This window comes from Nicotiana tomentosiformis, chromosome 9 (genome assembly GCF_000390325.3).
Source record: "Nicotiana tomentosiformis chromosome 9, ASM39032v3, whole genome shotgun sequence".
NCBI lineage: Eukaryota > Viridiplantae > Streptophyta > Magnoliopsida > Solanales > Solanaceae > Nicotiana > Nicotiana tomentosiformis.
The window spans coordinates 64,225,224-64,251,555 of record NC_090820.1 but is presented as its reverse complement, the minus strand read 5'-3'; positions in this window follow the sequence as shown (position 1 = coordinate 64,251,555).

Here is a 26,332-nt window from a genome sequence, read left to right as displayed (position 1 = left end):
TCACGACCTCAAGGATATCTATTGGTGGAATAACATAAAAAGAATTTGGAGGATTTTCTGGCAAGGTGTCCGAATTGTCAGAAAGTGAAGGGCGAACATCAACAGCCTGGTGGGTTGGCACATAACATAGAAATTCCAATGTGGATGTGGCAGATGATTAATATGGATTTTGTGGTAGGATTACCACACACTTCGCGCAAGTTTGACTCAATTTGGGTGATCGTGGACCGACTCTCGAAATCAACACACTTATTGCCAGTTAAATCTACCGACATAGCGGAACAGTATGTTAGTTGTATATCAAGTAAATAGTCAGGCTACATAGAACTCCAGTTTCTATCATTTATGATCGAGGGGCTCTGTTCACGGCCAATTTGTGGAAGAAATTTCAGCAAGGTCTGGGTACTTAGGTGAATCTTAGTACAACTTTCCAGCCACAGACCGACGGGCAAGCAAAGCAGACTATTCAGATGCTTGAGGACATGTTGCGTGCTTGTGTTCTTGATTTCAAGGGCAGCTGGGATGATCATTTGCCACTCATATATCTTTCTTATAACAACAACTTTCATACTAGTATTATGATGGCACCATTTGAGGCATTATATGGTAGGAGATATAGATCTCCCATTGGGAGGTTCGAGTTTGGGAAGCAGAGTTGATAGGGCCAGGCCATGTACATCAGTCTATGGAAAAAGTTAAACTCATTAAGGAGCGGTTGAAAATAACTCAGAGTCCTCAAAAATCCTATTTGGATGTTCTTCACAGAGACTTAGAGTTCAAATAAGATGATTGGGTGTCCTTGAAGGTTTATCCCATGAAGGGAATAATGCGGTTCGAAAAGAAGGGGAAATTGAGTTCGAGGTATGTCGGGTCGTACAAATTCCTCCAGAGGATCAGTGTGGTGGCGTACAAACTTGAGCTACCACCCGAGATGTCATTAGTGCACCAGGTATTCCTTGTGTCTATGTTGAAGAAGGTAGTTGGAGATCCGTCGGTTGAGACCATTGAGGTTAATGAAGAATTGTTATATGAAGAGATTCTAGTTGCCATTCTTGATAGACAAGTCCAAAATTTGAGGAATAAAGAAATTGCCTCCGTGAATGTGTTATGGCGAAACCAACAGGTTGAAGAGGCCACGTGGGAGGATAAGGAAGAAATGAAGAAGAAGTATCCTTGTTTGAATAGCGATGTAATTCAATTTTTTCATGAACGTGTCGCCTATAAAATTTGTATCACTTGTTCAGGTAATGTTAAGGTGTTCCCTTTGATTATATGTTGTTTACATGAGGCCATGGTTGGTGTTGTTATGAGTTATGTTACATCAATGGATTCTGTACATGTTTGTAAGATGTGTTTTTGTGGCTCTCTAACTGGTGGATAGGCCTAGTTACAAAGGAAATTCTGGCAATATTTTTGGAAATTTAGGGAGTTAGTTAATTCGGGGTTGTTGGTGTACGGTACGAAAAGCTGAGTTGCATAAGGTGCTAATAGTAGACCCTGACCCTCATTCGAGGATGATTGATCTTAAGTGGGGGAGGATGTAAAGCCTCGTAAAACGTTTCCTAAAAACCTGGTTTCCGTGATGCCAAAGTAGGCGTAGAGGTTCATAATAGTACAAATTCTTCTCGGCGAGCTTACGGTCCGTAGTTCAGACTTTTTGGATTGAACAATGCCTTGGGAGTTGAAGGAAAATGTTGGGCAGAAGTACGCAATTCTGCGGCCCATTCGGCGGCCGTAGAACCACTTTGTGGACTGCAGACTGGTTGCAGAGCTGGGCAGATTTTTGGGGAATTGTTTATGCCCAATTTTGCGGCCTTTATGCGACCGCATAACCGTTTCGCGGGCCGCATTCTTGTCCCATATCCTGCCTTGGAATGTTTTGGAGGAAGGTTCTACGGTTCACTATGCGACCTCAAAACCGTTTTGCGGTACATTATGCGACCCCTGAACAGGTCACCAGGTCAGTTTCTTTCCAGCTCTGGCACCCATTTTCTTGGTCATTTCGCGAACCTCATAACCACTATGCGGTCGCATATGCGACCGCAAAACCTGTTCCGAAGCTTCAATTTTGGGGTTTTTTAAACCCGACCCTATTCCGTTAAAACACATCCTATAGACGATTTTGATCATATTTTCTTATATTTTTAGAGTGAGAGAGAGGGTCCTAGAGGGAGAAGTGATCTTCATCACATTGATCTTCAGTTCTCACTAAAAATCTTGAAGATTATCAAGAGAGACACCTAGGTCTTCTTCCTAAGAGGTAAGATTCTATCACCCAAACTCTTAAATTTAAAATGTGACTAGAATGGGCCATTAGTAAGGTAATTCATGGATATGGGGTGCTTACTTTGCATGCATGTGTTACTTAGGTATGTGGGATGATTGTGAGCTAAAAATGATAGAGAATGGGTTAGGGATGATGGAATCTTTCACAAAAAGGGGCTTAAAACATTGGTGCACACCTAGTGTTTGATAATATGCTCAAATGAGCTAAAACTATGTTCATCTTCCTAATTTTGGTTAAATTTTGATATATTGCTAAAATAGATTGAAGTTGCTAATAGTATGGAATATCTTAGAGTTTTAAGAGGCTCAATTAAGGTATGCTGGCTAAACCCCCTCTTCTTGTTAGAATCGAACCCCACGGTGTTCATGTAATTAGAGTAAGCTCTTGTTCATTATAGAATTGGCGATTTCTAATGTATTTGTGTTGAAGGATGTAAGTTCAATATTTAGTCTAAATGCTTCATCATGTTATCTTGTTATTTGAAGATGTTTTCAAAAATGTGGAATATGTGTTAGAAATGTTAAGACTTCATGTCAAGGTCGAAATAAAGGTTGTTATGTAAAATTGTATGAAAAGCCCCTATGCCTAAGACTCCTAAATTGCTCATATGTGAATCTAATGTCTTGAATGGGAAGCCTTATTGTTGTGGATAATGATGATGATGTTTGAATATGGAAAAAGGGGACCAGAACTATGAAATACGGCCAAGTGCCAAGAATGACTATGTAATCGTAATCACTAGTGCCAATGAATTGGAAGTATATGAAAGATGTACGATGTGAGATGATTGACAAAAAAAGGTAATGTCTCAAATGCGATGTCCTAGCCGATCGGGACGAGATCGGACTCCGTGTAAGAACACGGTGGTATTGTGGATGAAATTGTGAAAATGGTTAATGTCTCAAATGAGATGGCCTAGCCGATCGGGCCGTGATCAGACGCCATGCTGCACACATAGTGATACTGTGCTGGAAATCCTAATGAAATTGTGGTAATGTCTCAAATGATATGGCCTAGCCGATCGGGCCGAGATCGAACTTCGTGTAAGAATACAGAGGTATTGTGAATTGTGGAATATCGGTACTAAAGGTCACCCAACCTAATAATATTAAAATTGTCTTGAAAACGTATATGATCCTTAACTTGTTTTTTTACTATTATTTGAAGCCCTTATTGAATTCTTGACTCTTCCTCTTGTATTATTATTCATTCTATTGAGTTGGTGTTTAGCTTTACATACTATTGTTATTCAATGGCACTAACGTCCCTTTTACCGGGGGTGCTGCATCTTTAAATGGATGAAGATGGTTACATAGCAAACAATGTTCATCACAGATAGTGTTGCATCCTCTTCTTAGCGAACTCGGTGAGCCCCATTTAATTCCAGGGTCATGTATTGTACCTTCTGTTTATATTATGGTTACTTTTTGAGGTATAGCTGGGGCCTTGTTGCCGGCACCATCTGTAGACACTATGTGGGTTGTATATGGGTGTTGGGAATGTTAAACAAGTTATGTTGTGTTTGATCACTTGTTCCACTCTAACTCTAAGAAATGTGTATTTTGATACTTAAAGGCGCAATGATTAATCAAACGATTTAGGATTGTATGAATTAGATTCCTACTATATAATTAATGAAATCACGTCTTTTCTTGATCATGGGTTAATTGGGTAGAAAGTATCTAATAGGCTTGCTCGACTGGGTTCACTAAGTTGAGTGCCGGTCATGCTTCCCGATGTTGGGGCATGACAGTAACAATAATGAAGGGTTAAAACAAGTTTTAAGAAAGTATTGTGAGGGTTGGAAGGTTAAGAAGGTAATCGAATAGAGAAAATAAGTTTCGTCGAAAGTCGGCAAGTTGTGAATATTATAACCCATACTTTTGGGGTGAGACTAGGGTGCTTAACATGATATTAAGGTGATGTTATGAGTTATTTTTGATTTATAATAGTCTTGTGTTAAGTTTTGAAGTAAAGCGAGTTGGGAAACAAAAGTCGACGAAAGTCGTCATAAGTTACGTTCATAAATTTTACTGAAATTTGGGTCTAATTTCACTGAGCTTTTCTCTAAATGTACTATGATTTACAAGGTGATCCACACCAGAAAATTGAAGATCTACGAGTCTAGTTTTCAATGCATTAAATCATTTGTCGATACGACATCGGAGTAGAGAGATATTTGCATTTTTGCGATATTGTGCAAGCAGCTCCATATGGGACCCACTTAGGTGGTTGAGATATCTTAATATGTATGTGATGCCTACAGCCCATTTTCACTCATTCTATTTAACTCTCTTCATACCCTAGACATCTATAACCCTTCTCTCAAAGTTCTCTCATGATTCAAGACCCAATCAAAGGACAAACAACACTAATCAAGTATCGGGAATCCTATGGCACTAGTGAGTTTCTTGTTCTTCTTCTGGTTGCTAATTTTGATTTGGTTCCAACTCGTGTGCGGGGTTGTTTTAAGTGGTTTTATGTTCTGTAACATATTCTCCCAAGGATTTCATATCAAACCTAGGTGGTTTCAACTCTACCAAAATGATTCCAGTGCCGAGAAATCCAACGTGCTTGTTAGTTTCGATTCCTTGTTCTTGTGGTTGATAGGACAAACAACATTTTACTGCATGTCATGCTGCAGGTCCGGATAGACAGGTTGACGATCCTCTCAGTAGGCTACCAGTTCACCCCGAAGTGTTGTTGCACTCCACTTGTCTCGGAGTTGCCTTTCGAGTCAGTATACTTATGTACATATGTTTATGGTTATGGCGGGGTCATGTCCCCACCTTATTTTGTTTATGTACTCCTTAGAGGCTTGTAGACAGATGTCATGTGTATAGATATTTTGTTTGGCCTTGTAGGACCGTATATTTCATGTATATCATTTTGGAGTTGTCCTATGTCAAGTATTCCCTTATACTTTATTCTGGTTATCTTATGATGACCCTTTTGGCCCATTTATGCACGATAGCATGGTTAAGGTTACGTTATGTTGGTGCTCGGTAAGTAAGGCCCGGGTGCCTGTCATGGCCCTCTAATTCGGGTCGTGACAATTAGGACATGTTGAATTATTTTTTATGTGAATTATGTGGGAAAACAACGTATATGCGAGGTAACGAGTGTATATATGCCGTCATGGGATTTAGCATGCGGGATTGGGATACTTATTTCCATGTCTTCATTTATTCCATGATATCTCTTGCTATATGCTTTAACTGTTACATGTTTTTACTTGACAACTATGCTATATTTGTTACTTGTTATTTAGTTGTTACTTGCCCTAATTTGCTCATTTCTTATACGATTTCTGCGTATTTGCTACGTGTCTTAATTGTATATCGTAATTTCCACATGTTTTACCTTCTTTTATTGTTTTTATATTATAGATGCACTGTATTAGGTGATTTCTCTCATGTGAATCGTTTAACATTTCTGTAATGATGAATTGGTAAAATTTGAGATACTGAGATGTTGGAGTTTCTCTGTTTATTCCATGGTTCTTTATTGTTCTATAAATTCCACCTTCTTTGCGTTGATATTTTGTAAATATTATTGTTGTGTTATTTATGTTAATGATTTGAAATTATTAGGGGATCAGGTTTCATGCCGCAACGGTATTGAACAGTATTGAAATGATATAAAGGAATAAGGACAAATTATGATATGAACAGATGATGATATGGTGGGATCGGGTTGCATACCGCAACAGATTTGATATGTTGTAATTGTTTGTGATTGTTGAGTTATCCTCGGTATTGTGATATGAGACTTTAGACTTTGTTATTCTGGTGCTCTCTGGTAGTTGACCTTCAGGTCCGTTTATATGAGTTTATCACTTTATTTCTATTCCTGTTTTCTTTTGTTATTATTATTTCGTACAAGTTATTTGTAAGTGACATACCATATTCTCATCACTACTTTATCGAGGTTAGGCTCGACACTTACAGAGTACATGGGGTCGATTGTACTCATGCTACACTTCTGCACTTTTTGTGCAGATACTGGTGTTGGTCCCGATGGCGTGTAGCGAGACTCTTAGATTCGGCTACTTTAGGAGGCTTGAGGTATAGCTGCATGGCGTCTGCAGCCCTAAAACCCCCTTTCCATTCTGTATTTACTGTTTATTTAGTTTCAAACAGTTGTATTTTGTTCATACTTTATCTGTAGTACTCTAAATGGTCATGTATTCGTGACTCCGGATTCTAGGATATATTTAGATTTCATCATTTTGTACTTTATTAGTCTATTTCAAATGATTGTTGTTTTTATTGTTAATGTTTTGATTCTGAATTTTTAAAACTAGTTAAGTAATTCAGCAAACGTTGGCTTGTCTAGCAAGTAAATTTTTAGGTGCCATCATGATCCCGATGGTGGGATTTTGAGTCGTGACAAATATTTGTCTATGTATTGAAAAATTGAAATTTGAGTTTTGAGAGTCGAATTGGACTCGGCTTTGAAAACAAACCACATATATCAACTCGTGGGGCTATTGGTAGTCGAGACCTACCCTTCGACTAGGATTTTACTGGGCGGGCCCGAGATTGACTTTTGTTCACTCTTGGGGAATTGTATAAAGATCATAGCTTTATTAATTGAAATTGGTTTTGCTTGCATTAGTTAATATTTTTAAGTCGTTTTTGGCTAGATTTGAGCCGAGTGGAGGTGAATTTTAAAAGAGAAGCTATATTGAGTATTGAATTGGCCTAATTGAGGTAAGTATCTTGCCTAACTTTGTGTGGGGGAAACTAGCCCTTGGGATTTTGGTTGATTGTACTATCTGAATTACGTGAAATATGTGTACATGAGGTGACGAGTATCTACATGGGCTTATATATGGTATTTGACCGGTTTAGACTCATAGGAATCTTTCATGCATTAAATTGAAGTTGTTAGTACATGTTCTACCTGTTATTGTTAAGTCTACTCTTGTACACTTTAATTATTAATTGCAATTACTTGTTGAATTCAGTTCTTTACCTGTTACCTGCCTTACTTGTTAATTGATTCTTTATAACCATGTCTTTATTTACGAACTGTCATCACTTGCTATTTGATTTTTGTGAGCTATCATATAATTATTTTATCTGCTTTGTTACTTTCTTTATTTATCTCCTTTATTGCATTTAATTTTGTGATACGTCGTAGTTGGTTGTAGTTTGTTCATTCAATTCATATTGTTTGGGATTTCAAGGTGTTGGATTTTCTCTGTGGTATTGGTGATCCTTTAATGTTCTGTACGTTTCATCTTCTTTTGTGTTGATACTTCATAAATATTGGTATTGATTTGTTTATGTTAACAAGTTGATATTGTTGGGATCGGATTACACGCCACAACAGAATATGAAAAGATATGATATGGAGCGATAAGGACGGATGATATGATATAGGTAGTATTGGGTTGCACGCCGCAACAAATATAGTTATTATTGTATGGGATCGGGTTGCAAGTCGCAACAGATTGATATATTGTAATTGTTTGTGGTAGTAAAGTTATCCTCGGTTGTGATTCTCATGGTACATTCTATGTTGGAACGTTATATTGTTTGAAAAATTATCGTTTTTTATTAAATCATTTTACTTGTATCTTTGATCGTAGTTGGTTGACTGTTGTTATTCTAGTATTGGAACTATAGTGACTTCTTGTGTGAGTCATGCATTCTATGTGATTTGTTGTGTTACATTAATGTGCCAATTTGTGTCTCAGTTGTTACTTGGTGAATTGATTTTCAAGATGAATTTATTGTGGGGAGTCATCATCTCATATCCTGTTGAGTTATTAGTAACATAACGGTTTTAAATAAAGAAATTGTTAACATGCTTTACTTTATGTGACTCTTAAGATAAAACTCGTCATCTCACTCGGTACTTTACTATATTTAAATTGTATCATGCCTACCTTAAATGGTTCTCAAATTAAATTCATTACCTATTTGATGCTTTATTCCACTTAAATTATTATTATGCTTCATTTTAAATGATTCAACATTTAATTTGTTTACTGGTTCAATGTTTTATTTTATTTAAAAAATATTATTCTAACTTACCTTATATGATTTCTAACTAAACTCATCTGATACTCTATATTGTAAAATAAAAACCGTACTTTGTTTTACTTTAGTTGATTTCTAAAATAAACTCATTATCTCATTTGACGTCTTACCTTATACAAGATTTGTTAATATGCCTTATTGTATTTAAATAAATCTCTCGAACAGTTTATATGTCATTTGAAAGGGCTAAAATGTGCATAGTAGCGCGTGGACTTTACCATACGAAGGTGATTGATAATGTGGGCACGAGATGTCATGTGTGTAAGATTCAGAATGGTGGCTTATGATGTGTGGTTACGAGGAGTGGTGCCTCGGGGATACTTGAATTGTATCTTAATTTGAGTTCATTCATATCTCATATGTGTTCATATTATGTTGCTACTTTATTACCCGTTAACTTCTTCTTGGTTGAACTATGTTATTTTAGTTATTAATTAATGTTTTGGAGTTATGTGTTAGGCTTACCTAGTCCCAGAAACTAGGTGCCATCATGAGTCCTAAGGTGGGATTTTGGGTCGTGACAGGGATGGTGCTTCTAGTGTATAGATTTGGCTTGTTTGAGGTGAGTGACTTTCCTAACTTTGTTGGGGGAACTGTTTCTGCTAATTGATATTGTTTGCTACATGGGAGGTGTTGCACATACAAGATGACGAGCGTATATGCATGTGTCAGTGTTTCCATGCTTGGGAGAGGGAATTATATGCTTCTTTGTGCCTTTGTTGAACTTGGTGATCGCTTAACCTATGCTTTATTTAATACGATGACTAATAAACTCAACTAACTGTCTTAGAAATCATGCTAGAATATATGATATCTTAAAAAGGATTTAATGTGCTATTTTGTGAATCGTTGCATACTTAACTTGATCAAAGTATCACGATCCTCTATCTATACCTGTTATTATCATGTTACTTGATCTTCTTTATTCGTAATAAAAGATGATGATTGGGCCATAAGGCTACTTTTGGCACGATGGATATTTTCATGCGGTTGATATGATGTTGGCACGATGAGTATTTTCGTGCAGTTTGAAATGAGATTGATTTGTTAGTTATTACCGTGCGAAAAGAAAGGAAGTTGGATTTCTGTTATGATTACTCATATGTTACGTACTTACATGCCCTTTACTTTGGTTTATATTAATGTTTGTTGTTTTGTATGATACCTTCCGTTTGAGTTCCTTACATAGTTACCTCTGTGTTTATTCCTTTTGCGTGTTACTGTTATAGCTATGTCTTTACCTTGTCTGTTACTGTTACACTTACGGATTTACTCTATTTACTTCTGATATATGTCCTCTTCAAGTTCATGACTTTACTTGTTATTAGCTCATACCTGTTACATGCCTCTAATTGTCACGTGATTTACTTGTTAGCTGCCTTAACCTACTACATCTTCACTTACTATATGCTTTCACTTACTTCATGTCCTCACTTTCCATATGCCTTTACTTACCATATGCCTTTACTTATTAAATGTCTTTACTTGCTACATGCTTCTACTTACTACATGATTTCATATATATTGAATGCCTTCATCTGATCCCTAATCTTACTTGACAAACATCTTTACTCGTTTCTTGTTCTACTCTCATTTGCTTAACTATATTTGGTGAATTTTAGATTGCTTGTGTGTTATATTTTATGGAAGCCTTGTCATTATATACGGTAGAGTATATTTCTATATGGGACTGCTCATCTTACTCTATTTGAGTTGTATTACCTAGTTGAATACCATGTGTTACGTTGTAAACTTTTCCCACGTTTGGTTGTTGTTGCGCTTTCAATTGATATTATTGATATTGGGATCAGCTTGCATGCCACAATAGAGTTTATTGATGTTGGGATCGGGTTGCACGCCGCAACAGTATTGATTGAGATTGGAATCGGGTTGTACACCGCAAGGGTATTTGTTTGTGATGTTTAGCTATGATCCTTGCGCGTACTTCATAATTATTATTTCATTCGTAGAAATGGGTATGAGGTTATGACTTGTTCCCATGTCTGTTAACTGCTCCATAGCTCTCCAGTTGATGCTCTTACCATTACTCGATATGTCTCTTGCCTTATTGCTTATTATCTGCACAGGTACATATTAGGTGAGTATATTTAAGTTAAAACCTTGTCGCTACTTCACCAAGGTTAGTCAAGATACTTACTGAGTACATGGGGTCGGTTGTACTCATACTACACTTCTGCACCTTGTGTGCAGATCTTGGAGTTGCGTAGCTGTGGAAGACAAAGTGTTGCATTGAAGAGGGACATGCGTTCCAGATTCAAGGTACCACTTAATCATGGTAGTTCAGAATTTAAGTTCTATTTATATAAACTTCAAACAAATATTGTATTTATTCTTGACATCGATTTTGTAAATCTAAATTACAATGACTCATGACTTGTACTACCAATCATTGAGATATTGTATAGATATTTAGTTATTTCACTTATTGGTTCTTATTAATTTCATTAGAATTTGTGTTGACTGTTATTTAGCTTACCTAGCGGGTTGAGTTAGGTGACATCACGACTAGATGAATTTTAAGTCGTGACACTTAGTCAATTCACTAAATTCCAAGAGAGGGTATGCTTTTGCCTGCCGCAGAGACGGCGGATAATGCGGGAATGATACATACTTAGAAATAGATCCACATGATCATATAGAAATACTTGCCTGCATATTTTTCTAATGTATGCATGGTTTCTTTTGATTGACGGAAAATCTGAGGTGCGTTGTCTAGATAATCAGTCAGATACTAGATGCAACCTTATTAGCTAGTTCATAGACAAGATACTATTGGCCAACTAATTAATGACCTGTGAGGTACAATAATTATCAAGAAATGATCGAATTAGCTAGGGTTGCAGCTATAAATGCCGAGATGGTCCAACGAGGAGAATAGATTTAATTGATACATGAACTCTGATAAGTGATCCTAGTAGAGGAATGTAAAAGTAGAGATTTTGACCGAATAAAGAAGGACCAATTAATTACAATAGATGCTTAGCGAATCACCACCTAATAAATTATTAACCCATTTTTGTGGTACAGTGAAAACGATTTATCTTCATATATATATCTTGACTCCATAAATGTTGTTAAATAAATATTGACTAAGGGAGAGCTAGTCAACTTTGAGTAGCCCGTATAACTCGTTAGGGATAGGGGCCGGATAGCGAAAATCCCGACTATTTGTATAGTAGTCAATTCATATAGTTGGTTTGGATTAAAAGACATGGTCACTAAACTTTACTCATAGTATCAAATGTATCACATGATTATGTTTTATCTCGACTAAGTCAATGAATTATGTGTTAATTGTTCAGAAAATACAACTCACCAAAAAGTTAAATTTCAAGCACCAAATAATAAACGTCATTTTAGTTTATAACTTTGTATTTCCAATTATATTTATAGTTTGATAAATTGCATTGCACATTGTTAAAAACAACGGCATACAGATAGACCATGAACAACCAATAATCATATCGTAAAATAGAATTGATTCAATCTACATATATATAGAGTATAATTATATATATTAAAAAAATAAAATAAAGAGTACTATAATTATCATTTATTAGTCTAAATTCCGGGGTTGATCTTCTTATTAGATAGGTTATTTCATCGTATAAAGTTGGATTTATACCAATGGAATCGCTTTATTTTTTAAATTTTTCTTTCAACTTTCTCTCTACTGAATTATGTAAACATCATTCTCAAGATTGATGATGCATGTTGTTTTATAAGTAATTATTCCTGTGATCTCAAAAGAGGCACACAAAGGAATAACAATGAATTCTCCTAAAAGCTTATCTTGTTACCTTCTCTTTTTCTTTTAATCAAATAGTGTTAACCACCAAAGTAAGACCCTTTTATGATTCCTCTACTTACCTAAACAAAACAAACAAAAAAATAGCGTCCTACTTCAACGATTTAACTATTCCCTAGAAGGTTAGGATAATTCCTACGTCAACTTTTTAGCTACTCCCTAGAAAGTTAGGATAATTCTGCATATTAGCTATCCAATCTTTGTTTGTCGAAGTATAAAATAAAGAGAGATAGAAAAGAAAAATATGCTGCTGTAAGTGGTGTAAGCCGAAATTTATAAGCGGGGTTAGTATTTCAAGAATTGAACAAATGAATTATATTTAATAATTAATTTTATTTATACATATAGATTACGAAAAACTTTTGACAAAGCAGTGTCACAAGCTAGGTGTCTACGCCCCTGGCTGCTATTGGTAGCAGCATAGTCCAGTGACGAATTCAACTACGGATTCACGAATTCGTGAATCCAGTACTTCAAGTTCAAATCCTTATATAGATTTAAAATTAAGTATAAATAAAATTATATATAGATTCCTCAACCTATTACTATTCTCTCAACTCAAAACTTGCAGCATCTACATTCTTAATTCACCATTGAGTTATCATGATCTACAGTATACGACTTTATACTTCCAAGCCTTTTGGATTTGTGTCATTTTTGCTAGCAAAATGCAAGTGGGAACCAAAGAAAAAACAAAGAGAGGTATAATACCTAATGATGGTACTCGAGCAAGCATGCGGTTGACTTGACTTCCTAACCGAATAAATGACAACTTGATGTCCGGCTATAATTTAATATTTGATGATGTTACTTGGCATACTTGCTCGTTGTATTGATGCTAATTTATGTGATATTTGAGCTTAATTGAGTTGATTTTATGTTTAAGAATATATGGATATGAAGTGGAGAAAGCTGCACGAAATGGTACCTATAAGATTCAAAATAGAGCATAAAAAGACTACATTGCAAGGCATTGAAAAGTTGGCATCCAGAAAAGTGCAAGGCCATTGTAACGACCAGGCCGGTCACTTTGAGTATTACAACCTTGTTCTCCTATTTACTGCTAAATTTATGTTTTACAGTTGTTATGTGACGTGCCGGGGTAAGTAGTTCAGGACCGGAGAGGTTTTGGAATGAATTAAGACACTTAGTCTCATAATGAAAAGCTTAAGTTAAAAAAAGTCGACCGGATATTGATTTATGTATAAACAACCTCGAAATTGAATTCTAATGTTTTCAGTAGCTCTGTATGGTAATTTTGGACTTAGGAGCGTGTCTAGCAAATTATTTGGAGGTCCGTAGTGAAATTTGGCTTGAAATGGCGAAAGTTGAATTTTTGAGAAGTTTGACCGGGGGTTGACTTTTTGATATCAGGGTCGGAATATGATGCTGGAAATTGGAATAGTTTTGTTATGTCATTTGTGACTTGTGTGCAAAATGTGAAGTCATTCCGGATTGATTTGATGTATTTCGACACAAGTTATAGAATTTGAAAGTTTAAAATTTATATATTTTGATTTGAGGTGCGATTCATCGTTTTGATATTTCTAGATGTGATTTGAGGCCTCGAGTAGGTCCGTATTATGTTATGGGACTTGTTGGTATCTTAGGACGGGGTCCCTAGGGGCTCGGGTGTGTTTCAGATTGATTTCGGATCATTTTTCTTCATGTTGTTATTGATGGTTGTTGCTAGTTCTGGTGTGACCGCACCTGCAGCAGGTTTGCGTAGGCGCGATGGTCGCAGAAGCGACAAAGGAGCCGCAGAAGCGGTCAGAGAGGCTTTGGCAGAGGCCGCAGAAGCGGACATGCGCGCAGAAGCGCGACCGCAGATGCAGTTTGAGCACCGCAGAAGCGCCCACACTCGCAGATGTGAGCTTCGTCCGCAGAAGCGAGGGTCGCAGATCCGACCTCTTGTCCGCATATGCGGAAGATGCTGGGGAGAGCTTTAAATCGTGGGTTTTGGTCTCTTTCTTCATTTCGGATTTTGGAGCTCGGTTTGGGCAATTTTGGAGAGGAATTTTCCACACAACTTGGGTTAAGTTTTCTTGACTCCCTTGTGATTATATTCCATGAATTAATATTCGTTTTCGGCGTTAGATTATTGATTTTTCAAGAGAAATCAGAGAAAATTTCTACAATTTCATAAAATTAATTTCTAAGATTTGAACATCAATTCGGAGTCGGATTTGAGTGAAATTAGTATGGTTGAACTTGTAATTGGATGAGTTGTCGGATTTTTTGAGTGTCGTCAAATTCTGAGACATGGGCCCGACGGTCGATTTTTGAGTGTAATTTCAAATTTAGTGGAAAAATTAGTATTTTGATATGGAATTAATTTCTATGATTTGTGTGGACTGAATCAAATTAATTGTGACTAGATTCGAGCTGTTCAGAAGTTGATACGGCAGAATGTAATTTTTGGAGTATTGTTCAGCTTACTCGACTTTGGATTCGTCTTGTTCGAGGTAAGTAACTCTTATAATCTTGGAGCTCAGGGTATGAACCCTAAATATACGTGTTATGTGTTTGGTGTTGAGGTGATGCACATACTAGGTGACGGGCATGTGGGCATGCACCATGTGAACTGTGATTCAGTTATTTCTGTGGTACTGTGTAGTTACCTGAACTTGTCTGTAATCGTGAAATCTCTACGTACTAGAGTTATCGAGCTATGACTCATGTTAGAAGCCATGTTTAGGCTACATGCCTATCTTGTTGGGACCCACTGAGGTCATTTCTGTCGTTGAGTTATCTGCTTTCATTGCATTACATATTCAGTCATAAGCATTCATATGCATATCATATCTCAGTCTCTGATGCTATTTATTGATACATCATATCATCATTTTCGGGCTAGTTCCATGACATTGTTAGCCCGCGAGAGAGAGACTGGAGAGGATGACTGAGTGAGGCCGAGGGCCTGATTGTGAGGATATTGATGTTATGGCACATGAGTTGTCCGTGCGGTTTATAGTGCTTGGGCTGAAGGAGCCCCTCCAGAGTCTGCACACACCCCCAGTGAGCGCGATTGATTTATATTGAGGGATGGATCGTCCCTGGACAGGGATCTTGTCCGAAGCATTTATACCTAGGGATGGATCTTCACCACGGGCTGGATTGGCCCTACTCGGTCCTGGGTGACTGATGATCAATTGATGTGTATATTCCGGGATGGATTTTCCCTGGGCTGAATTGGCCATATACAGTACCGAGTGATTGAGCATGATAAGTGGAATGTGTGAGATTGAGTACTCTGAGAGTGTGAGTACATGAGTTCATCTCTTAGATACATTGTATTGACATGCACACATGACATACAAGCATAGAGATATATTTTCCTCATGCTTTACGGTATCACGTCATTCATGACTTCACACACATATTGGCCTACAGGCATAGTGATGCATTTTTCCACTGGTTATTTGGAAAGAAAATGAGACATCTTATTTATTTTTGAAAGAATTACTGTTTTCAAACTTACCTATATTTTTGGCAACTTCGGTAAACGACTTGGGATTTTCACTTCTACACTTGCAAGGTAGAACTGTTTTAAAAAATCATGATTTAGCCGAGCATTCACTCTTTGAGTTGCTTCTTTTATTACTTACTTTATGTTGGTTATTGGAGTTGGACACTGACCTTGGTACAAGCTCGTCACTACTTTCAATCTAAGGTTAGGTTTGTTATTTATTGATACATGGGGTCGGTTGTACTCATACTATACTTCTGCACCTTGCATGCAGATGTTGGTTGCTGATTTTGCTCTGTTCGTTGGGAGCTTGATCTGGAGATGTACCTATATTCCGGTTTTAGCTGCCTCTTGTTCATGGTAGCCTTAGATTCATAAAACTCTGTTTGTGTACTTTTCAAATAGATGATGTATTTACTTTATACCAGCTTTGTAAACTCTATTCTAAGAAACTCATGATTTGTACTACCAGTCCTTGGGAAATGTGTAAGATTCAAATATTTCTTTACTTAATTACTTTATTAATTGTTATTGGAATTAGTTAGTGGTTAATTGGCTTATCTAGCGGGTTGGGTTAGGTGCCATCACGACTAGTCAGATTTTCGGTCGTGACAGCCATGAAAACTCACGGCCTTAGATAGGGCAAGGCATTGTCCAATGTGCTGAAGTTAGCGCCCCTGATCGCACAAGGCATTGTAGTTTTGGTGTCACGACCCAAAATTTCACTAATGTCGTGATGACACCTAACCCAACCCGCTAGGTAAGCCAAAGTGTATAAGTTACTACTACAATGAGAAATCATCAATGTTATAAATAAGACTGCAAAAGAATTTAATACAACTACCCCAAAGACTGGTAGTACAACTCATAAGCCACTATTATTTGGATTTACAAAACTAATGTGAGAAATAAATACAATATCTATTTAAAATTTACATAAACATAAACGAAATCCTAAACTACCATGAACAAAAAGGTAGAATGAATCTGATACGCTGGTACGTCTCCAATGTAAAGCTCCGTCTTTGCACCTACTCAGCTCCAGAATTTGCACGCAAGATGTTGAAGTGTAGTATGAGTACAACTGACCCCATGTACTTACTAAGTATCTTGACTAGTGGTGGCAAATGGGCGGGTCGGGTTGGGTATGGGCGGATCGAAAATGGATAAACTATCTGATCCAATCCATATTTAATACGGATAAAAATTATGTTAAACAGTGAATAATATGCTTATCCATATTATCAATGGCTTCATAAATATGATCACTTTTGGGAGAATTCCTAGTCTCCCAAACATGAGGAACCCATAATTTGAGGCTTTATAAATGTAAAAGTTAAACTCATTACTTATCCATTGGTTATCCATTTTTTAAGTGGATAATATGGTTCTTATCCATATTTGACCCGTTTTTTAAAAGCACATTATCCAATTTATTTTTTAATAAATAATATAGGTGGATAACTATTTTCTTTTATCTATTTTGCCATCACTAATCTTTACTAACCTCAGAGAAGTAGTGACAAGTTTTTAACTCAAAAGATACTCACTATGTAGAATGTGTATAGCTCAATAACTTGTATATTACAGAGAAAATATTCTAGAAAGAGAATCACATGATAAAGAATATCAACAGTAAAGGTACGCATTTGGGATAAGGTAATAAACAAACTCTACCAATTAGTCATGTACATTAAATATAGCTTGCACCAAACCCCGCTCACAAAGAGGTATGTACCACCTTATTTCTATGCTCAATACTCATACATGACTATAAATTTCTGCCCAACATGATCCAATTCCGTATCAAATGCTAAATAGCATGTTCAAGAGAACCTTTCAAGAATAAACTATAGCAATGATCGATGGAAACTTTCTTATTATGAAAATATGATATTGTCACGACCCCAATTTCCCACCTTAGGACATTGTGATGGCACCTAGTCTCTAAGACTAGGTAATCCTAATATTTAATGATAGCTTAAATAAAATAAACCGATAAAGCTTATAATATCTCCAAATTTGAACATCAACTACATAATCCCCAAAACTGGTGGAACAAAATCATAAGCTCTACAGAATATTCTAAAATCTCTAATACAACACTGTCTGATAAAAGCGTAAACAGTAATGAGAAGATCACATAAGGTGACTACGAGGCTTGCGGACGTCGAACAGGTAAACCTTGAAGTCTCCGGAAATAGAGCGTAGTATGAGTACACCACAATGGTACCTAGTAAGTATCAAGCCTAACCTTGGTAGAGTAGTGACAAGGATAGGTCAAGATACCTACAAGGACAAGATAAATGGAACAAAGTATAATAAAGACCAATAACGGAAAATGAGGAAATGAATAATAGCAAGGCAGTTTAATAATGTAGGCCAAAATTTGATGAGCTCGAAACACACACCAAAATTATGCTCGCTAATTAAATATAGTATAGTATAATATCGTATCCACAGAGATTGGATTTAAACAGTGTTCTCATAGTTTCTAGCTTGGTTACTATCCAAGATGATCAACAATTGAGATTTATATTATTTCTAAGTAAATTTACCTAAGAGTCTAAAGCTATTGACTAATCACTATCGAAGTAAGGAATAAGCAAAGAAGGTTATCAATAGGAAAAGATAGGGTTTTGATAGGATAAGTGCAAGATAATTGTTTGGGATCTAACTCTAGATAAATCACTTCTAATGGTCAAGTGAGTCTCTCAAATTCACTCAATTATTAGTTCACACATTCAGCAGAAACTCCTCTCTCGATGAAGTCTCAACCTCGCGAGATGAACCAATTTAAGCACGTGAAGATATGCAAGAATGCGTAGTGGATTGGTCTTTAGGAGAACCTCTCTCGATTAACCTCCTAACTAGGATTAATCAATGATCCAGCTAGCCTCTTTCGATTACTAAGAAGAATTAATGAACTCAATCAATAATATAATGCAAAGATACTACAAGTTATGCCTCTCTCGATTACATGAACAAGTGAATATAGATACAATAATTAAATCATCCTAAAACGCTTCAATACATAAAACTAGAGTTATAATCCACAAACAATCATCAATACACCAAATCCATCAAACCCTAAAGAGACTTACTCCATAGATATGGAGAAATGCATCACAAGTATAATTAAAGTATAGCAAAACATAAATTCGATCCAATCTCAGGTCTTCAGTGAGAAAGGAATGATGAAATCCTTGTGCTTTTGCTCCTCCAACTCCTCCTTAACTTCCTTAGGTTTAAAGTAGGTCCCACATCCCGAAAATAACATTTTCCATGTATTTATACCAAGTAGGTTCAGGCCCAGACGAAACCACCTTCTCCTAGCCGAAATAGGACACTGGTTCTGTAAACATTACACAAGCGTGCCGCATGGGGCGACGCGCCATGCGGGGAATTAGTGGGGAAATCCAGAGAGTCAAAATCTATTAGGCAGCATGAAATAAGCAACTACGGCGCCCCACGCACTGCGACAGTGGGGTTTTCTCAGAGCACGGATCAAGCTTTGATTTTTGACGTCCAGACTTGATCCTTGACCCCCGAACACGATCCCGGCTTAATCCCTTGGGCTTTTACTCATACTTCAAAGCTACAAATCGCTCGAATTCAGTCCATAACATTTACATAGCTCGGAATCACTCCTACAAGGCAGAAAACACACAATAAGTGCAAAACACTACCAATTAAAGCTCAAACACGAATAAAGTGCAGTGAATTAGAGTGCAATAAGCGACTAAAACATGTAATTATAGCCTACCATCACTAATGGCAGAATTTAAGGCAAGAAAGTCAACGAGAAGTGAACACATAATGAGAACAACAAGTAGTCAAATACGGAATAGTACAAGTAAGACAATTAAGAAATCAACAAGAATTGTTCGACCAACAAGCCTTTTTAACATGGAACGTACAACAAGAATCACAACCGAGTTACCACACCTCATATCCACATTTCACAATTTCAAATATTTTCTTTCCTTATATCACCGCATGAGCCTTGCATTTATTTTTAAAAATATTTTTTCCAAAATAGCTACACGCGCTTTAGCCTCCTATCTTACCGCGTGGCTTCAAGTAATTTTCCTTACTAGCAACACGCGTATAAATCTCACTTTATCTTACCGCATGTGTATCTACCCCTATCTTTATACCACCGCATGTGTATCAATATCACTACACAATAATCAACTCGCACCACATGTGCCCATATGCCACAACACTTGCCAAAATCAACAATACCAATGTTATCACAACATATAGCTCATGGCTCAATCACAAGGTGTACAAGAAATCTCAATAACAACAAATGAAGGAAAAATACTCAACAAAGAAAGATATCTCAACAATTATCAACTTCAACCTCAATGTGATAATGGCTTCCACAACTTTAACATCAATAACCCAACATGAAGATATTCCATGTATAACAACTTCAAGTAAGAGTACTTTAACAATAAAGGAGTAACATGACAATAAGAGAGGTAGTAACTTCAACTTAAACATATGAGAGCAATTACAACAACAAGAGATAGAACAAATACTAACAACATCAATTAGATCATGTGAGAGGAAATTTAACAATATAGGATGTAACATGTTTTAACAAATTCAATTGAATAAATGAACGAAGTCTAAAAGTCTAAACCGGTCAAAATACCACATATATCTCGTGTACACACTCCTCACCTTGTGTACACGTCTTCTACATAGTACAATTAACACACAACAACTCAAATCCTAAGGGGTAGTCCCCCCCCCCCCACACACACACAAAGTTAGGCAAGATACTTACCTTAACTAGGCCAAATCAACCCTCAAAATTAGCTTTTCCCTAAATTTCGCCTCCACATGTCTCAAATCTTTCCCAAAATAACTTAATAACATCAAACAATGCAAGGGAAATAAATTACAATAGATAAAACTTTAACCTTTATACAATTCTCCAAAAGTCAACTCTAGGGCCGGCTCGGTCAAAACCAGTATCCAAGGATAGATTTCAACTACCCATAACCCCACGATTCCATATATGCCTTTTGTTTTTAAATCCGAGTCCTAATCGACTCTCAAAACTCAAATCTTAATTTTTCAAAATTTTGACAAAAATCCTCAATTTCCTCTTTGATTATCATAAATTTGATGTTAAATCTAAGATATAATCATGAAATATCACTGAAAATTGATTAGAATCACTTACCCAATATTTGTAGATGAAAATCCCCTCTCCAAATCGCCTCCTACCGAGCCTAGGGTTCTAAAATATGAAAAATGAGACATAATCCCGACCTTTCACCCTTCTGTTCAGTTGTATATGTCGCAATTTCGACACTAGGTTTGCAATTGCGACCCTCGCAATTGTGAAGAAATATCTCGCAAATGCGTCTACTGACAACTTAAGGGAAATTTGCAAATGCAACATTGGGTTCGCAATTTCGAACCTTGTTCCTATCGCAAATGCGACAAATTATTTCGCAATTACGATCCTACCCAAATCAACCGATGTTCGCAATCACGAGTGAAGCATCACAATTGCGATACATGAGACTCACCTGCTTACTTCACAATTGCGAGGCTGGTGCTCGCAATTGTGATATCGAAGGAACCAGTACATCAACATGTTTTCAGTCCAAACCTTTTCGAAACACGTCCGCAACTCATCCGAGCCATCGGGGCTCCAAACAAAATATCCACACAAGTCTAAAAATATCATATGAACTCGCTCGCACGATCAAATCACAAATATAACATCTAGAATTACGAATCGGACATCAAAACACATAAATTTCAAATAAAATTCAAGAACTTCTAGCATTACAACCAAGCGTCTAAATCCTATCAAATCAACTCCAAATGACACCAAATTTTGCAGACAAGTTTTAAATAGCATAACGGACCTATTCCAAGTCCCAAAACTAAATTCCGAACATAATAGCCAAATGTCAACCTACGGTTAAACATGGGTAAATCTTCTAAACCTCAAATTGCCAACTTTCGGCAAAACAATACAAATCAACCTATGGACCTCCGAATTCGATTCCGGGCATACGCCCAAGTTCAAAATCCTGATACGCACCTATCGGAGCCATCAAAATACCATTTTGGGGTTATTTTCACAAAAGTCAAACTTTAGTCAACATTTATAACTTAGGCTTCTAAGCCGAGAACCAAGGGGTCCAATTCACCCCAAAACCTTCCCGGAACGAAACTAACTGACTCCACAAGTCATTAAGACAAAAATACACATGTGTGAAGCATCAAAAGGGGAAACGAGGCTCAAATACATAAAACAACCGATCGGGTCATTACAGATATGCTACAACAACTCAACAAAAGATGAGATTTCAACTCCATGTAAGTAAACCCATTTTGACAACCAAATCATCAAATAATAACAGAGGCATATATTAGCATGTTAGAAACAACGCAACAAATCATATAAAAATGTGTGACACACATACAAAAGCCATAACACAAACAAGAATGGCACTCTCGTACCACTACACAAACATAATCAACAAAATTTCCCCCAGGCTAACACATAACATCCCCATAATGCCACCCTTATTTCACCGCATGTGCACATAACAATGAGATTCCTCCCTTATTTCACCACATACACATATCGCCACCCTAATTTTGTCACATGGGCAACCCGAGAAAATGCCACCCTTATTTCTCCCCACGCACACAACAATAGACACAATAACACGACAAAGACCTCGTGCTGACACCCCCAATCACAATTGCACGGCAAAGACCTCGTGCCACAATATCATCACAATTGCACGGTTGAGACCTCACGCCACAATATCATCACAATCGCACAGTAATGACTTTGTGCCACAATATCATCACAATCAATCTGCTCAACATGTCCATAAGTGCCATAATCACAACAATGAAAGACAACAATTTATTATCAAAAGGCATATCCTCATAACTCATCAATAAAGTGCACAAAGACATGATAACAATAAAAATATGGATAAGGCATGACTACGGCTAGATCAATTATAGCAACCAACTTCAAGTAGTCATACAAAAGATCACATATATGCCATAGAGTACACATATCCCAATCAAGACACAATACAAAAAAAAGTATGGATGAGTGTTCATAACATACGTGTATCTACCTTCGAGGCTAGTTTAGCATAAACCACAAGATTAGCTCATCATGTTCAAACTTAGGCACCAAAAACCTTATCATTAGCTCTAATATGGTTTATTATGGTCATGGAGTCAATGAATTGAGTAATACGTAGAATCAAGTAGAACACACCACCAAAAAAGGCATATATTACTCTAAACTCTACCCCAAGCACGGATACCTATGGCACATATATATATACGTCCGTCGCCTCATATATACTTCATCCCCGCATGTAGAAAACAATAACAATTAGTAAGAAAAATTTCCTCAACCAAAGCTAGACAAGACACTTACATCATACAAGCTAAATCAATGCTCTAAAAATGCCTTCCCATACGAATCAACCTCCGAATGAATCGAATCTTACCAAAAACAACTCAATAACATCAAATAATGCCATAAGAATCAAAACCAAACAAGAAACATCGAATATTTAATCAAATATTCAAAGTCAACCAAAAAGTCAATCTTGGGCTCACGCTTTGAAACCGGACAAAACTCACAAATTCCAATAATGCATTCGAATATGAGTCCAACCATATATGTTTCATCCATATCTGTCTCCAAATCGATGTTCAAATCTTAATTTTTCACATAAGAAAGGTTTTGCCAAAAACCCCAAAATTCACTTTGAAATTCCATATTTTAGGTGAAGAAATCCATGAGAATTCATGATATATAATCCAAATCAAGTTAGGAACACTTCCCCCTCATGATTTGGGTGAAATCCATATCAAAAATTGCCTTGGTCCGCTCCCCAAGCCTCAAAATACCCCTGACAGGGCTCCTTCTTCGCAATAGCAGTCACCAACCTTGCAATCGTGGTTCACAAAATGACCGGCATGATTTATCCTTCGCGATCGCGGCTAAGAACCTCCGCGATCGCGATGAACAAATTTGAATAAACTTTCTCAACTCTTCCAAATAACCTCTAGTTTAATGGGTATAACTTTCTGTACAAAATTCCATATGACAAACGGTTTAATTTTTTGGAAATAGACACCCAAGGGCAATAATATTTATTTTTGAATGATCTCCAAATTCCTTATGAATTGCAATATATAAGCTCTAAAATCAACTCAGTGATAACAGAAATTTCTTCTGCGCGATCGCAATTCACAAGACCCAAACATCAATTTACTCTTCATGAATGCGGCCTAGAGGTATGATGAGATCCAATTCACACCCCAATTAAAGGAATATGAAATGTTCATTATAATAATAAATGCAACGCGAGTCGGGGTCGAATCCACAAGGAGTTTAGATTGGGTGTTGAGGCAAATACTTAAGAAAGAAACTCGAAATAGCTAGATTTAGCTTCCAAACAAAAAGTGAGCATGGTTCACTAACTAATGAACAAGTAATGACTGAAATATTTTTTGAAGTTTTACCAAATAAAGAAAGGCCAAGAGCTGTAACCTTAACCTAGGTGTAAACCTAATGGGTAGAGTAAATCTATGCTTGCTTGATAGATAGAGTTTGTTATGACTCTCAATACACAAGTACCCACTCAATACCTCTCGGTTAAAGAGTGATTATGCCCAAATTGGCTCTCTCAAGTCCAAATGGGTAGCAATCAAAGAAATAGAATATGAGTGCAAGTTAGAGTATCCCTATCTCTAGTTTAATTCCTTTAATTAAACTAATCGATACTTGAACTAGTTCAATTTCTTTTTAGCCAAGTTTTCCTAGACTAAATACTTTTTTTTCAAGTAAGAACAAAGTTAAATAGGCATGAATAAATGTTTGTAACTATTAATTATAACTATAAAGCATAAACAAGGCTAAATAATATTAGCCAATCAATGAAAAGCATTAATATGAAACACCCATAAATTTTACACACTAGGGTTGGACCACAACCCTAGATAAAATCTAGCTAATCATAGCAATGGACATAGAAAAATGAAAAGAAGAATAAATTAAAGACAAAAAAACAAATTAAAATGGAAAAGTAATAGATCATCTATAATTGTAGCTCAAAGTTTCCCCAAATGGCTATGAATAACTATTAGGTGCTGCTACAAAAAACAAAACAATACCCTAAAAAGTGTTTCACGTCTATTTATAGTGCTCCAAAATTCCTGACAAAAATACCCTTCGGAGGGTTTTGCAGCCGCACTTTAACATCTGCAGTTCGCATTTTTCTAGGTTACTTCTACGACTTCTTATAGTTGGAGGAGTTCTATGGCCGCACATTAGCTTCTGCGGCCACACTTCAGCTTATGCGGCCGCACTAAATTGCTACGGGCTGCATTTTGAGGAGGTTTCAGACTTTGTTTGATTGCATCTTCTCTAATCTTTCAGGCTTATCAGTGCGAACCTGTTTTACTAACCAAGTTATCCGCACTTTTTAGTTTGCGGATTCCACCTCTGCCGAAAATTCCTAAAGCTTCAAATCTTTGTCAGCGACTCTGCTTTTGCGGCCGCAAATGAAATTCTATGGACCGCACTATTCTTCACATTTTTCCTCATGCTGCTCTTAACTGGAACCTCTCATTTTAGTTATATTTCTTCATTGAGCTCACATTCTCCAACACACCTGCAATTCACCCATTTTCATTAGATTTGGAGACAAAAATCATTACTTTCAGACTAAAAACTAAAGCAAGAAGGTAACAATAAGTGGTTAAAATTCACACTTATCAACTCCGTCAAACTTAATTATTTGCTTGTCCTCAAGCAACTAGATTAACTCCCTATTTTCCTCATTGTATGATCATTTCAAGGAGTCACCTAAAAGTCATTTATACTCAGTTGGAACCAACAATTACCCACAACACTTATACATTCTAAAGAAGGTGTCAAACTTTTCAAAAAGGTTCTACTTGCTCATCTCATGTAATTCTAGTGTGACTCATCAAGGATTCTTATTATTTCATGTAAATCATGGTGGTCTCCAAACTCTTCCTCTTCTATTTTCCATTTGCAATGCTCACTGCAAGTTTCAATACTCAATTTTCTAGAGCAACAAAGGTTTCACTTTTCTCTCACAAAGGAATGTCACAAGTTACGCTTTAAGTACCATAGGCTTGCCCCTCAAGTAGATCTCCACTAATATAAGCATGCTTAGTACGAAATCATAATAGGAATTTTTTTCGGGTTGTAATGAAGAATTTTGGTCCGGGGTAGGATAATATAAGGGATACAAGTGGTTACACCCTTCCTTAAGCACTTCACATCTCATTTCTTGGCTAACATTTGTCAAACCCTTAGAGGCATTTCTTCTTCTAGGAGGCTATAGAGACTTACCATCACTCTTTATTGATAATTTTATTCTTTTTTTTATGGTTATACTAGAGGAACTTGCCTCACTCAATTTCACTAATCTCCCTTTTTTCCAATTTTGTGCTTCTTTTTGTTCTCATCACTTTCTTTTCTTACTTTCTCTTTCATGGAAATCATTTATTTTCTCTCTTTTTAATGCCTTAATACCTATTTTATATTTCTCAACTTTCCCCCCCAAGCATAGGCTTTTAGCCACTTAATACATACGAGTACTTTGGAGGGTTCGGGTGCAAAGAGAGGGGCATGT